Source organism: Tachypleus tridentatus, unplaced genomic scaffold (assembly GCF_004210375.1).
Source record: "Tachypleus tridentatus isolate NWPU-2018 unplaced genomic scaffold, ASM421037v1 Hic_cluster_1, whole genome shotgun sequence".
In the NCBI taxonomy this organism is placed as follows: domain Eukaryota; kingdom Metazoa; phylum Arthropoda; class Merostomata; order Xiphosura; family Limulidae; genus Tachypleus; species Tachypleus tridentatus.
The window spans coordinates 26399936-26412149 of NW_027467777.1; positions in this window are offsets into that span (position 1 = coordinate 26399936).

Sequence of the window (12214 nt, forward strand, 5' to 3'; positions counted from 1 at the left end):
GTTGTTAAACATTTTCAGTCGACTTGTTTGTGCTTTGTTTTCGGAATTGCGCACAAGCTAAACATTGAGCTATTTTTCTTCTGTTTACCTGGAGTATCAAACCCGGTTTCTATCGGTGTGAGTCTACAAACATACCGTTTTGTCACAGAGGAGACTCAGTCCACTTGTAATGTGAAAACGTCGTTTGTTCTCGTATTTATACTGAGACCACAGAGGTTAATCGAAAATACACTTTGATCATTTAGAACACGTAGTCAGAATATTTGTGAAGACGTGCCTTGTTTCAGCTCAGGATGTTCATGTTAATGACAAATAGATGAAATGAACTTATGATGAAAATCTCGTGATTACCATTATCGAGATAAAGGTCAGTATCCAAAAAAGAAACCACCATGTTTAAACAGGTTTCACTTTTATAGTTGTACAACTCTAGCTTTTAAATAAAATACTTTGGAAAGTTCTTGAATCTCGATCAGGTTTTATACGTGTTAAGATATTATAAATGTGACTAGATTCTGAAACTTTGATGTGTGCTGCTATCAGAAGGTTCGTGAAGATCTTTATTAGTTCCAACCAGTAAGAATGTTTAAGTTCCCTTTGTTGTATGGTATATTACCGATGCTGTTCTTAGGTAAACATCAGTATTAGATCGACTATGTATTTTTCTGTGTTGTTTTTCTATCCTTCTGGTGATAATCTGTTCATATTACTGTTATTGAGATGAGATATTAAGCGAAAATACAAAGGGACATTGAGTAGTTGTCCGTGACAACACCTGGTTTTGTAAACATGATATTTTTTTGTGGTATCTACTCTATGATGTCCTGAACGTTGAGTAAAGCATTTTGGATGACAAGGTATTGATGCCAGACTTCGTCCCAGATAAACATTAGACACAAGTAAGACTCAGAAAACTGCAGCCTCAAGTTATGAATCTGGATGTTTCTTTGCGTATAAAGAAACGAATACTGTGTTAAGTAAGCTGAAGATTTTCATCAAATCGGACATGAGATGAAGATAAATATTTATATGATGAATAATATTCAACCAATGGCATGTAGCTGTAAGGTTTCTTATTCAGAGATTCTGTGAATAAGAAATAAACTTTATTCAAATTTAGAAAGACTGTATAATTTACTACTGCACTTCAAACAAAGAGTAACACTACTTTCTACAGAACATCGTAACCTCCTGATGGGTAGTAGGTGATGTTAACTAGTTGTATTTACTCAGTCTGTAGCTGCTAAATTAGGGACGGATACCATAGACAGCTCACGAGAGCAGCTTTACATAAAATTAGAAACAAAACATATCTTCATGAACCTTCACTAGATGCATAATGATGTCTCATCAGAATATGAAGTGTCTAAGTTCTACTTAACTTATGATCGCGACAGTACAGATATCAAAAACGTTTATGAATGATAAATAAAAAACAAGTATATTCTGTGAATCAAACATCGTCAAAAGGAACAACGAAAGTAAATTTCAGTAAACAGTGTTAAATATCTCTGTTAAGTATTCTCGTCCTGAAACTAGATTTGTAAATACGGAAAAAACAAAATATATACAGAGAATCAGTTATTGTACAAAAAACACATCTTCATTATTTTCAAATATTTACCCGAAAAATAAGTTTACCTTTGTTTATATTTCAAGAATAAGCAGACATATTACATATCGAAAAGATATATCGTATATTTCATACAAAATTGTATAGAATGAAAATTGACATAGTTTCAATCTTATTATGTATGTAAACCCAAAATAATAATTTTGATACACATATAAACATGCGTTGAGTGTTAATGGGTGTTTATTTATTCATACACGTTTTGTAAAGCCCCTCATCATTTGCATACAAAAAATTAATAAACCATGTATCCTCCACTGGTTCAGTCGAAAGTCTAAAGGCTTAAAACGCTGAAAGCCTGTGTTTGCCCACATGTGGTGGGCACAACACAGAATAACCCAATCTGTAGTTTTTGCTTAGCTAAAAAACAATACTAACCACGTGACGTGTTAGTTAACTGTTTCAAACATGTAAATGCACAGACGTACTGATATCAATGATCATGTTAGTGGATATCTGTCCAACAGGTACACTGTACACAAAGTTCGTGTAAGCTGCACACTTGCAACACATGATTAAGTTTTAACAACGAATTAAATGTTTGTTTATTGCTATTTACTTAGTGTTATAGATGTATTAAATTTATGGTTATAGTGTGTGTGTCTTTAAACGTGTGACAACTAAGATACAATGTTCAATTTCCTGTATTCTATTTCTAACACACACTTTCACTGTTTTCTGGTGTATTCCAGAACCAGAATATCTGAGCCTTTTGAAATGGTTACAGTTTCTCCTTAACAACAACACTGTACACTTTATCCAGTAAGAAAACATGACATGAATAACAAGTGCTGGGTGATCAGTAACTTAGTCAGTTAAATTCCTTTTTATTTATTTATTTAATGAGTGAACACAAACACGAGTTATATGACTACAAAATACTGACGAACAGGAACTTGAGATATTGTGTGTGTGGCGATATTACCTGGATTTTCCCGGATATTGTCATTAATATAGCCAGTTTAATTATAACACATACCGTTTCTCCTGATAGCAGCCACAATTCTGAAATTACCATCTCTATCTAGTGGGTGAACTCCTGTAATGTTTCCACATACTAAATCCACCATACAAACTACAATGAGTAACTTTAAATTGTCCTCTGTAAAATGTTAACAGAAAGCGTTACTTGGTATAAAAAATAATACACGGTGAAACTTTACAGTGAAAATATCAAGGAGTTAAAATTGTGTTAATCTGAATGTAAGCGACGGTTTTACGTGTGGTGAAAGTTTATTCAATTTCTTGTTGATTGTAAACGTCAATCATAAATCACGAATGAATTAATTTATGGATCATGTTGGCGAAGCATTATTATAATTAATGTACTTGTCATCAGACATGAACGTTAAACCTACCACACTTATAATACTATATTCTATAACCAGTCCTGTGGAAAGTTTCAACAATTAAAGGATACATAATAATAGTATTCAAATCACACTAATTCGGTCGTATCTATTGGACACGACGCGTTTCACTCAGTCCAGAGCTCATCAATAAAGTGCATTATTAAAAGATATAATATGACTAATACTGGTATGTGATAATTGGATTTATTTGATTGTTACGAAAGTTACAGAATGGCTAGTTGTGTTTTACATCCCAGGATCATCGAAACTTGGTTTTAATGTCATGATACTGAATACTTACTACTGAGCCACCAGTGGTGAGAGTGAAAGATGTTTCTTGTTTGTTTTTTTATAGAAAGTGATTAAAATGATGTTCAACACAAGGCAGTGTTTAAAATGATTTATGGCAGTCGTTTGAATATTACCTTACTTTCATAAGGAACAAAATAATGAATTAACCTTGCTGTAAGTAACAAAGTAACCCATGGTGGTTATGATGACCATGTCTGGAACGAATGTTTTGTGGTATTCATTTCGTCATCGTCCAGACCAGCTGTGCTCCACACACTGGACACATGTTTTTATTACAACAGTGAAGGTGAAATCCTACTATTTAGTCTGACAAGAAACGGAATAGGGTGGTAATGTGAACTATCTGCCTCCACTATAGTTTGTCTTTTTCAGATTTAGCGCAAATAGCATCGATATAGGTTTTGAGAAATTCAACAAATAAACATCAAGCAAGATGCCATATTTTAAATATGTTAATTAGTTGTGTGTAGGTGAACAGCGTGTGCTTCAACCACATCTGACAACTTTCTTTTCAAATATTTTGTAATATTTGATGGTGTTTGACTGATAGAAAGGCTAGAAAAGGATCACGTGATTTTTATTATGTTTTCGGGAAATATATTTATGTCTCATATGAAAACAATTCTAGTTCTTCTTTATTTGTAGTTAAGCACAAATCTACGTAATGGATTATCTCTGTTTTGCCCACCACATATATCTAAACCCGGATTCTAGCGTTGGAAATTCGCAGTCATATCTTTGTGCCACTAGGAGGCAAGAGAACTTTCTAAAGATATATTGATTTTTGTTAATTTTTAGTGAAAAAGCCATGCCTTGTACCAGAAACACAAAACTGTATGTTGTAAAAAGTTCTCTCCAGGTGTTACTGCTGGAAAAAAGTTTGACGTTTTTCTCTCTAAATATTATTTTGTTTCTTTGTTTGGAAATTCTCACAAAGTTACAAAAGGAATATCGGTGTATAGTTGTCCTTAATGTTGAACCTATAGACTCTGGTTTACACTCTCTTACGTATTTAAATCTCGATCATAAATGAGCTAAAACAGTTTGTGTATTTTCATCCGAACTGCTACGTTAGCGCAATCTCTTGCTTAAAATGATTCTATATATGACTTTTATTATAAAAAACATATTTTAGTCTTGACAACAAATTCTTGTAATTTTAGATCAACGTTAAGCCGAAGTTCAAGACTAAATGATGCCATTTACTATAAACAGTTTTATAATACTGTTGATTAACTATGACGCTGGCATTTCTTTCTATGTGGTTTTCGCTAATTTGCATAATAAAAATATTTTGTCAGATATTTGCACACGCACGAAGATAAGTAATACCTTGGTGCACACCTTCACTGTGGGCACAACTTCTCGGTGTTTAGGTTCTTTTCTCTTGTAGTTATGGGGGTCGCACACAAACCAAAAGTCTCGGACTTTTATTATTGTGGATCAGTTTGTTGCTACATAACAACACTTTAAAATATGTGTTTTAGAATTCACGGATTAAACATTTGATTAATTAATTAATTAAATTCGATAAATTTACAACATTCATACATATATTCAGTAAAAATAAAATTAACGCAAGGACAGTTAGATAGCAAATGAAAATATGAATGCTAATACAGGGTCTTTACACTGAGCGTTTCGACGACATATGTAGCAGGACTTGAGAAATCCTGAACATAATTAGAGGCGCTCAGGTCAGATATTCTTGCCAAAAACAGCGAGATTAATGAAATGGTAACGTGATATAAAGAAATCATAGAGTACTTTTAGTTTTTCTGTCACTCATAATAACGATAAATTAATAATAATTCTACTTTTATCGGAAGCTTTAACAATAATATATATAAATTTAGAATATCATCACATGTTGCATATTCTTCCAGAAGTAAGTATACACTGGGAAGGTATAAACGATTTATTTTATTTTTCATACAAACATACAAGAGGATTATCTGCGCTATTCGTTCCGAATTTAGCAATTAAGACTACAGAGAAGGAACTAGTTATCACCCCGACCTCTTGAATTACTCATTTAACAACGAATATCAGAACTTGACAGTCAAATTAATTGCTTGTAATTGACTTACTTCTTGGAATAATACTTTCTTCAAAAGGTCATGAGTAACCAGTTAGACTTTACAGTTTGCTTGAATATTATGATATCACAGATCAGGTCATGACAGTTTGTTGAAACACCGCTTTATCTGAAACAGGTCGGAGGCCGGCATGGCCAGATGAGATAAGGCGTTCGACTCATAATCTGAAGATCGCGGGTTCGAATCCTCGTTGCACTAAACATGTTCGCCCTTTCAGCCGCAGGGGTGTTATAATGGTATGATCAATCCCTCTATTCGATGGTAAAGTAGCCCAATAGTTGGTGGTGAGTGGTGATGACTAACTGCCTTTCCTCTGGTCTTACACTACTAAATTGGGGAAGGCTAGCGCAGATAGCCCTCAGTAGCTTTACGCGAATGGACCCGGCATGGCCTAGCGCATTAAGGCGTGCGCTTCGTAATCTGAGGGTCGTGGGTTTGCGACCGAGTCGCAAACATGCTCGCCCTCCCAGCCGTGGGGGCGTTATAATGTGACGGTCAATCCCACTATTCGTTGGTACAAGAGTAGCCCAAAAGTTGCCGGTGGGTGGTGATAACTAGCTGCCTTCCCTCTAGTCTTACACTGCTAAATTAGGGACGGCTAGCACAGATAGCCCTCGAGTAGCTTTGTGCGAAATTCAAAACAAACAAACAAAACTTTACGCTTGAAATTAAAAAATACAAAAACAAAACAAGAAAATAAACTGAAAGAGGTCAGGACAATAGAGCGATCGCCACTCTTGATTAGAATTTTTTCAAGTGATGGAGGCTTTGACAGAGCAAGAAAAAAGCAAAGGTCTGAGGAGGAAAATGTAACAACTTTTGAAACAAATTTAGCCTGAAATGTGCCATGATGCAAATAAGATAAAAATCTTATTAAATTTCTTTGGCACTTGATTCAAACAGGTTCTCAGATGTTTGAACTAGCACAAAATGTCTGAGATTATGTAAGCATGCACTCAGAGTAGACACATTTTATGGAAAAGATTACAAATATGTATGCCAACCTCCTTGTATACATTGTACCAACTGTGCACTAATACTTAAATCTATAGCAACAACATAAATTTCGCATTAAATTTTATATAATGATATACATATGAACTTCAGGAATACATTTTATTGAATAACAAAGAACTGAACCACACACTACATCACACTTGTTTATACTTTGAAGTTTCAACTAAATACCAAATTCACATACATATAAGTATCTCTAGATAACAAATCAACTAACAAGTTATGTGTCCATATATTTATATATGTTAAGTCAGGTAAAGTAAGAGTTTCTTAATGATTGTTTCACTATACAGAACAACAGTGTTTTGTATCGTTTTAATAATTATTTGTTTGATTTTGTTCACAGTGGACTCTTTTTTTGTCTAACGGAAAAACTTTTTATCTTGTACGAAGTCAGCTTAATGTTTGTTTAAAACTAATTCTACATGATTTAGATATTGTTTGTTATTTATTACGAACTAAATTTTTTTCATAATTTATCAAGTCATCTCATAAGTGATGCCCGAAATTTCAATACAGAAAGTGCATCATAATTTCTGTCTTTGTAGAAGGTTTTAATTACTAAAATATGTAGTAGAACGTGTATGAAAATGTTCAGACAAATAAAAGAAACTATCCCAACGCTACTGTTTCAGATCATTAATCAAATAAACCCTTACGAAGATGGATGTGTCTTAGGAGGTATACGATGTTTTATGAGTTTAAAAAAGGCAGCAGAAACCACAAAACAACATTCAAGGTGTTTATGGTGCGGATTCTTTCAATGAAAGTAAACGTTGAACGTAGTTTTAGAAGTTTATATCAGGTGACTACAGCTTAAGTTTAATGATGATTTGCTGCTGGCTGCACTTGTTGAAGACTGTACTGTAGCATTTGAAGAACTAGCACAGAAGATTAATTCAACAGTTCACTATCATCTGCAACAACTTGGAAGCCAACCTTAGAGCATGAATGAACATTTGCACTTCTCTGCACTCGTGTGAACGAAACTCACCTTTTTGGACATGTTAGTGACTGGAGATGAAAAATGGATATATTATAAAAATGTTAAGAGCCACAAACAATGACTCAGTTCAGGTAAACTGGCTAAACTACAGCCCAAAATGGACCTCCACCCTTGAAAAGTCTTGTTAATATTGCATAACTTCAAGTCATAACGGGTACTAAATAAATTACTGAAGTTGGGTCAACATAAGTTAGAGCTAATGAATGGCTTAATGCTAATGATTAGGGTATAATTTTATATAATTTAAACATTCTATCGTTTGTTTTCAAAGGTATCTCTATGAACATTCTTTACGTATACTTTACTGCGGCTATTTTACATCAGCTTAACTATAATACATGTAAATCTCTTTACTATGTGTAGGAATTACAGATTGTAAGTACGGAGGTAACTCACTTTCAATATCGTCTAATACTTTTATAATATACTTGGAGCTATAAAGTATGAACTCAACTTTCTGTCTACAGTTACACACAATGCTTGTACTGACTTAGCTAACTCAGTCCCACTATTTTCAACTGAAATTATTAATTCTAGAATTGAAAACTAACATTACAATTCCTGCCTTATGAAACTCAGTCTGTCTTATTCTAGTATGTATCAAACTGTTTGTAATATTTACTAATGCTCTATCTAGACACGCTTTTAATTTCCTGTTCATGTAATTCAAGTGTCTGGTTTAATGAATTCATTATAGTCATCTGTCCACCTATTAAATGAATCATTTCTCTGGATACTTGTCTTTGATGGTCTACTTTCTTGTTTAATTCACGTAAATCATCTGTGGTTGTGGTTCAAAACAAAACTTTCAGAACATTTCCACCTGCATCTATTAAATTACGTTTCTGCTGAGTCAGATCTGAAATCTAAACGTTATCTTTAATATCCTTTAATCTTGATAACAAATCTTCTATCTTAACAAGATGTCGTCTAACTAAGATCTTATACTTCTGAATTAACCCTTGCTGTAAAATCCTTACTAAAATACAACAGTTAAACAACTTACAGGCTCAGTTTGTTTTATTAAACAATTTTTTGCTATGTGGCTAACCTTACCACACTTAAAACACTGCAAGTCCTCGCACTTATTTTGTCCATTTCGCCAGTTTACTGTTTCATTCATACTCTTACTTATCATACTTATTACAGACTGCTTGTGTTTGTATATCTGTTGCTCTCTTGTTTTCTCGATTAAATCTAATAAGGTTGCTCGTTGGGTATTGGATTCATTAACATCACTCGAGCTCTATCGCTAAGCGACCTTCGCTCATACTCAGACTTTAGTGTATCTTGGATCATCATCAAATCTAAGTTCTACGTAATCTATTACCTTGGTCTTGTAGCTTATGTCCAAACACTCGAACAGACTCGCGCCTTTTTCTTGATTCATATTTCGTAATTGTGCCATGATTGTGCTTGGCGTTTCTCGTTTACCATATTCCTCTGTCAGCATACGTATTAAAACTGAAAATCTACAGTTTCACACAATGCCTCAATGAAACGTTTTGCTTTTCCTGCTGTTCTCAGTCACAAAATGTCTGATTTCTGTGCATCAGTCTAACCTGATATTCTAAGCTTCATTTGCATGCATCTATAAAACTTTCGACATCCTCGTCGAGCTTACAGTGAAAAAGGTATCGTGCCGTTAAGTGTGTAGTGCCTTTGAAACCTACTTGAGTGGGTGTATCAGAGCAGCTTCCACATAATCATCAGCCCTTCTGGTAGTAGTAGTGTCCAGTGCCTCACAACCTACTTGAGTAAGTGGATCTGACACAGCTTCCACATTATCATCAGCCCTTCTAGTAGTAGTGGTGTCTATGCCAGCAGTAGCCACAGTTACTTATTTAATTTTATTTTCTACTTACCCTACCTATAGAGACAACAAACTAACTTCTCTACCTCAAATTCTTTCTTTATTTTAACCCACCTGTTGTTAGTTACTCCAACAATATCCTCCAAGACTTCACTAATCACGTAACGGTGAGAGGCAGGCCGAGTGGTTGGTTTAGCTCAACTGTTGGAACTTCGACTGACAGTACGTGTTGTTACACGACTTATTTATTTTTAAGTGAGGATGTAGTGGTGAATGGGAATGAAACAGATACTAACTGTCTTACCTCTTGTCTTACACTGCAAAATTAGGGACGGGTAGCGCAGATAGCCACCTTTAGCTTTACGTGAAATTCAAACCAAACCACGTCGATAGAACATCAGAATTAGTTATCATAAAATGGTTAATAAAGATAAATTATTGTTACTCAAGAGCTTGAAACCATTGATGTTGAATATAAGTACAGTTTGAATTTCAAAGGTATTAAGATATATCGCTGATGTATTTTCAAGGTAGCTGATGGGGAATAATCTTCCAAAACTGACATTTATCAAATACAGTTGACGAACTAACCGATAGATTGGACTCGATATTTGTTTTTTAGTATTTTAAACGATTTATCTACTGAGTAATTAAGAAAGATAAATTAATAGCGGAAACGCTAAATATTTTAAAATCCTGTATGGATATAGGTTGACGTACCATAACGAGTAGAAGACAACTAATATACAATTTATAGATACATAACATAGAATGGAAACTGTCCAATGACTTTGTATTTAGTTATTGAATATCCAGTACGTTATCTCAGTAAGCAAACCACTTGACCATTGTACAGGAGGTATCCAGGGTTCGATACCAACCTTACTAGTAAGTGATGTAGGGATGAAGTTTGTAGAGCACCTGCATAACGTACGCGACAGATAATGTTACATAAAAAATAAAATTACCACACCAAGAAGCTTTATTCCAATGAGAGGACGAGACTTTATTTTAGTAACACACATACTAAAACATATACAATCTTAAATTCATTTGAAAAATGAAACTTGAATAAAATTCTGTACTTCTTCAGACAGAACAGTGTAAAATAATACATATAGTGTCTTCTTCACGGAGAATAATAGAATAATCAAGTATGTGTTGATAAACCAGGAAGCTACGGAGGGAAAGAAAGACAACAATACATTACTTCTAATTGTATTACAGTTGGTCAGCTGCAGAAATGATACACGTAAAGCAATGTTTCTAATATTGTATTTTATATTGTACTGATTTCTGATTTGAGTGACAATGAAGATATGGTTGCATAATGGGAGATTTTTAATTTTATATTATTGGATTAAAAGAGAGAAATAGAAACCAGTATAAATAAAGAGGCAACAAAATCATAATAAACAAATTTTATCATGAACCACAGAAGTGTTTCATAAAATGGATCACAACAAAACCGTATAGAATGTGACGACGAAAACACCTTAAATAGTAAATATTCAAGTCAGTTAAAACACTTTAAACCCTTTGTTGTTTATTACTAAGACTATACACATATAAACATATGTAAAATAAAAGCAGTACAAAACGACCCATTTAAAATGTTAAATATGAGGTGAAAGAATTATCAGCCCATAACACATAAATATATTTATATGTAACATATAGATGCTGGAAATTCTTTCTACATTATACACTCGGTCACCTCTAGTTGGCACAGCGGTGCATCTATGAATTTATAACGCTAGAAACCTAGTTTCGATACCCGTGGTCCCCATGTAATTTTGTGTTTAATTCTAAACAAACGGTGTTTTCAAGTAGCCAACCCTATATTATATATGAAGAGAAGCAGTAAATAAATCAATACACATAATATCAAATTTTTTATTACACACATGGTAGAATAATTACTTTAAAATACATGAAGAAATATTTATAGTGACATTTTAGTCTTACATGTTTCATTTGAAAGACTGCTGTCGTACTTGTTATACTCACGTAAAGGAAGTTGTGTCTTGTATATAGTTTTACTTTACTATACATACATAATGTCGTTACACGGCAGCTATTAATGTTCAATATATTCTCAAACAAATCTCCATCTGCAGTTTAACATTTTACATTTCAAACAAATGCTATCAAATAGTCAATAGTACAGTAAATCATCACGTACCGTATCAACGGCTAAAGGGCGAGCATGTTTGGTGTGACGGGGATCAGACTCGCGATCCTCAGATTACCCATATACCTGGCTATGCCGGGCCCGTTTTAATTTGGGATACATTGAGTCGTTAATAGGTTAATTCACTTTCAAAGACCGACTAATGGTATGTATGTAGTATTTAATGTTACACTTATATATCAAAACTCACACTACAACGTGACCCATAGGTTGCTAGTTGAGCACCCTAAGTACTTACAAGTGCTACAAGTGTTGTGTAAGTGAGTGTAGGAATGTAAAGAGCGATGCTTAGATGTTTGATTATAAATATAAAGAGAACCACAAAATTTTATTAGTTTGTTGTTTTAGTAGCATCTATTTCTGTAGAGGGCATGCTTAGATGTTTGATTATATTTACACAACCCCTTCAAACATGTGGTCAGCTATTGGTCAGTTACTTCTTTTTTTCTTCTTTGTGAACCTGACGATGACCGAAAAAGGTCGAAAAGTTGTTCGCTCCTCTACATAGCTAAGTTTATCAACCAATACCAGCCATTTTAAAATATGTGCTTTTCTCTACAAGTTGTTTTCTCGTCATCACGGTTTAAAAAAAAATGTGTTTGTTTTTTCCCCAATAACTTTGCGTAACTAAATACATGAAACCCAGTTTATGTGTGTCTGTGTACGTATGAACCTTTTCACATCTCAGAACACATCAGTTCATTATACACGTATGGACAACACAAAACCACCGAACAGAACATTTAATATACTGAAACAGAAACATAAAACATAAAAAAACTAAAACA